Genomic DNA, 4,972 nt, shown 5'->3' with positions numbered 1-4,972 from the left:
TGGATGGGGAGGGACATATATTGGGTAAGATAGAGGAGGGAGCTGCATCCAGCCAGACCAGGTGAGTGTGATGTGCTGCCTGAACCCAGGTCCCGAGAGAGCAGGAGAAATAATGGAGAAATCCACTTTTGCAAACAAAGCTGAAGATGGCAGGTCAAGCCTGTGTTTCTCACAACTGTGTAAAGCCCATTCCCCTCAGAACTGGCTAGCACTGCTGGGATCACACTGCAGCAACCGGACAATGGATGGGTCGCTCTTGGCACCTTTGTTGAATTCTTCCAGGGACATTTTGCCTGAGGAATGGAAGAGGGAGACTTAGGATTAGCCAGTGCTCTGGTTAAAGTCTGGAACCCTCTGGAAAATGGACAATGTCCAGTCTCTTCTCTCTCTCTCTCCCTGTCTCTCTACCTCCCTCCTTCTCTCCCTCCTTTCCTCCCTTTTGTTTTGCTTATTGAAACAGGGTTTCCTCTGTGTACAGCCCTGGCTGTTCTAGAACTCACTTTTTAGACCAGGTTAGCCCTGAACTCACAGAGAGCCTCCTGTCTCCTATGAGCTCCGATTAAAGACGTGCCACCATGCCTGACCAGAGGGTATTTTCTTAACTAGTGATTGATGGAGCAGAGCCCAGCCCAGTGTAGGTGGTACAACTCTGGGCTAGTGATTCTGAGTTCTATAAGAAAGAAGGCTGAGCAAGCCATGGGGAGCAAGCCAGGAAGTAGCAACCCTTTCATGGTCTCTATATCAGCTCCTGCCTTCAGATTCCTGCCATGTTTGAGTCCTGCCCTCACTGCTTTTGATGATGAACAGTTATATGGAAACTGTGAGTGAATAAACCCTTTCCTCCCCAAGTTGCTTGTGGCCATGGTGTGTCATCACAGCAATGGAAACCCTAACTCAGACAACGCGGATGAAGCCTGAAGGTCAGAGGGTCTACTGACATGCCCATGGTTATAGAGTCCTAGGAAGGGTACAGGATGCAAGCTAGGCGTACCTGACCCTAAATTCTAGTCTCCCTCCCTCAATCAGAGCTGAATCAAGTGGGCTAGAAAAGGGCAAGCCTATATAGGGCAGAGGGTATATCCCAAACACCTCTGTGCCATCAACAGTTTCACAGGCTCATCTACTCCCCTCTCCCCACCCCACCCCTCTCCCAATACCCTCTTCCCACCCGACCTGCTCACTCCTGCCATGTTTCCTACCATCATTGTTAGTGTCCATGTGCCTGAAGATCTTGTCTGTTTGCTTCTCGGGCATGGACTCGTCCCCAGGCATCTTCATCATGGAGGACACCATCTTGTAAATGGCCTGCAAAGGGGCATCTGTGAGTGTGCTCTGGAGGATGGAGGGTGGGTTATGGTCTTCTCTCAGCTAACCAAGAAGCATGGACAGGGCAGAGTCAGGACCCTTCTCTCATCAGAACAAGTTTCACAGACAAGGAGCTGGGAAAAAGGAGCCAGGAAAGTTTAAGTGACATTCAACAGCACAGAATACAGCTGGGGCATGGAAGAATGGAGGGCTCCTTGGTTCGGAGTAGAGGGAAGGTTGTGGGGCAAAGCGTCTCTCTGAAAGGAGGATCTTTGGTGGGGAGCTGGGAAATCCTGGAGGGAAGGTCTTAGGGGAAATACATTGAGCCCTGCCCACCCATGGGTCCTGAATCTGCAGATCCAACAAACTACGGGTGGGAAATAGTCTAGAAAATGAAACTGGAGGTACATAGACAGTTTCTTGTTATTTCCCAAATAATACAAATTTTATTAACATCTATATTAACATCTATAGCCATTGTATTAGGCACTGTATACAACTACTTTATTTATTTATTTTATGGATGTATGTAATTATTTATTTGGGGGAGGTGATCTCATGTGGAATTCAGTGGACAACTTGTGGAAGCTGGTTCTCTTTTCCTACCATGTGGGTCTTAGGGATCAAACCCAGGCTGCCAGGCTTGGTAGCAAGCACATTTACCCACAGAGTCAGCCCACTGGACCAAATACAGAGATGGTTTAGAGCATGGGGCAGGAAGATCCAGGGTGCACATAAGCATTGCTCCTGTAAAGAACTGACTGCTGACTCATCCTTTACTGTGTCATTGTGATTTCTATAGGAAGCCCTATAGACAACTAATGTGTATGCAGATGAACACCCACCCGTGCAGAGGCCAAACAGGAATACCGGTGTTCACAATATTCCCTTTACCCTCTCACTGAACCCATCTGGGGCTTACCATTTTATCTAGGTTGCCTGCTCAGCAAGCTTCTAGGACTCACTTGTCCCCTAGTTCTAGGGTTTCGGGCATGCTCAGCCACTCCTGCCTTTTCTGTGGGTGTTGGGATCAGAACTCAGGCTCATGCTGGGTATCAAGTCTTCTTCCCCACTGAGTCATTTTCCCAGTTCTTGCTTTGACAATTCTTAATCTCCTATCTGAGACTCAGATCTCATTAGAGGTTAAAAAAAAAAAAAAAGACCCAGTTTATAGAATTGTGTGAATAAACCTGATGGATGAGCTCAGCTGGAGCCTGATGTTCAGCATGCAATTGATAGATGCTTGGTTTTTATCTTTACTCTCTGCAAAGACATGCATTCCTTTAGTATACCCAGGTAGCAAGTGGGCAAAGGAATGACCTGGTGTATGGGGCCAAGGATGCGGGTCCTGGATCCTTGCACTCACCATGTGCCAGGCCCTGTCAAGTGTAGGTACCTGCACTATCTCCACCATTTCACTGCTGCTGATGTAGCCATTGCTGTCTAGGTCGGACATGCTGAGGGCCCACTTGAGCTTCTATTCCAGCTTGCCCCGAGAGGTCAGGCTCAGAGCAATGATGAACACTCAGAAGTCGATGGTGCTGTCACTGTTGGTGTCAAAGGTGTGGAAAACATGTTCAGCGAACTTAGAGGCTTCTCTGTAGGGGAAAAAGTTGGCCTATCTTGAAATTGTCCACAGTTAGGTGGCCAGTGGGACAGTCATTGAAGAAGCTCTTGTACCACTCCTGAAGCTCATGGTCGGTGAAATCCCTGTGTTTCCGCAGTTCCTGCAGCACCTCAGAACCCAGCTTGATGTTCTGCTTGCCCATGGCAGCTGGCAGTGGAGACTAAACCTGCAAGGCCAAGACACAAGGTGAGCTGTGGATACCTGAAACCCCAAGTCTGACTTCCTATCACAACCTAGCACCATGCTGGCTAAGCAATATCCTCTGTATGTCCAGTGACATCCATAACAGCAGTGGTTCTCAGCCTTCCTAAAGCTGCAACCCCTTAATACAGTTCTTCATGTTGTGGTGAACCCCCAGCTATAAAGTCATTTTTGTTGCTACTTCATAACTGTAATTTTGCTATGGTTCTATATAACATGGCAAAACCCAGAACACTCTAGGAAAGATAGTAAGAATATCTTTTTATGGATAAATACAGTCTACTTGGAGCATGCATGCAGAATCATGGTATAAGAGGACAGGGAGAGACAACCTAAAATCAGTGGAATGAAGCTTTGTCAAATGTCCTGTGAGGGTTAAACAAAAGGCAGGATTGAGACAAAACCCTCAGCTCATCAGCTTGGGAAAAAGGGGTCTCGTGGACCCAATCCTGACTCTTCACTTTGAACAGCTCATTCTTTTTCTCGTGGGGGACCCAGTGTGTTTGTTTCCTGGTCACAGATACATTTGCTGATGCTGCATAGTAAATAAATCCCGCCTGCATAGGCGGATGTTAGTGGTTCACATTCCTACCTAACACAGCTAGGGTAAATTTAGAACTAGGTTGACACCCATCCTGAGTGGACTCAGGGATGATACCAGAGAACAGGAACATGGCTTTGGCCCTTCAAAGTTCAACTTCATTTATCAGCAACCCTAATTTTATAAATTACATTTAAAAACCCCATTCTTACCCAGATTTCTGGGTTAATCTGGGTAAGTAGGGTTTCATGGGGACCCAGGTATTAAAGCTTTGAAGCATGTTGACAGGGGGCTTTTAGACCCCCCCAAGACCTCCCTGTCCCCCTACATATAATACTGGGAGAAGTTACCAGCACATGCCATGCTGTTTTAACCCTAGAAGAGACACCTGGGGACCTTATGGGAGTCCCCACTCTTTATTATGCCTATGAGATACTGTTCTGCCAGGGAGATCTAGAATTGGCATCAATTGGTCGGTGAATGTCGATGTGCATGTTAACAGCTGAAACAGCCCCAATGGAAATTCAGGACTGTGCTTCACTGGCCAGCACACCCCACTGCAGTCTCCCACAAGGTCCAAGTGTGAGATCCTGCAGTGATTGGCCACTGGACATTAATGCTCATTCACTTCCCTACCTCAATTTTGGTTTCTTTCTTTCACAGTAACACACCTGCATAGCTCAGTTATTTTTGAAATGTGTAGAAGAACTAGTGTGGGTGAGTCTCCTCTACCCAAGTCCCAAAGGAAATCACTCTGAACTGCTCAGAGGCTTATGAATTCTAAGCTCTAGGTGCTAGGTCCTGTTAAGGAAGATGAGACATGCACTCAGTATTACCTGCTACCACCCTTGGCCAGGCTGTTAGCGTTCTATGTACATATTTTATTTACTTATCTAGATGACTAGGAGATATTTAAAGTTCCTTGTTCAACACAGACATGTGGCAGCTTGATATTGCCTTGCAAAGCACACATTTACTTATCTAAACACGTCCTCCCCTTTACAAACAACCAACTCAAATGTCCACAGTGTCTTGATCAGAAATAATCATCAAGTCAGGTAGCCGTGTGCCACAGATCTGTAATTCCAGAACTGGAGGGTGGGGGCAGCAGGATCAGGAGTTCAAGGTCATCTATGACTATATAACAAGTTCATGGCCAGCCTGAGCTACATGAGAACCTGTCTAACAAAGTTATATTAGAAGAAAGAGAACAGGAAGGCCAGTAGTGGTGCATGCCTTTAACCCCAGCACTCAGTGACAGTGCAGACAGATAGGAGCTCAAGGAAGGCTACCTTGGA

The 4,972-nt window shown here is 46.8% G+C and overlaps 1 pseudogene; it reads right to left on the bottom strand.

The window, feature by feature from the left end:
- Window positions 1–1,204: 1,204 nt before the first annotated feature.
- LOC147001167 (hippocalcin-like protein 1) lies at window positions 1,205–3,094 on the bottom strand (annotated as a pseudogene).
- Between the last annotated feature and the right edge of the window lie 1,878 nt (window positions 3,095–4,972).

Source organism: Mus caroli, unplaced genomic scaffold (genome assembly GCF_978045245.1).
Source record: "Mus caroli unplaced genomic scaffold, Mus_caroli_1 scaffold_14, whole genome shotgun sequence".
NCBI classification, from domain to species: Eukaryota; Metazoa; Chordata; class Mammalia; order Rodentia; family Muridae; genus Mus; species Mus caroli.
The sequence above is the reverse complement of the archived record's forward strand: the minus strand, read 5'-3'. Positions and strand labels throughout refer to the sequence as shown.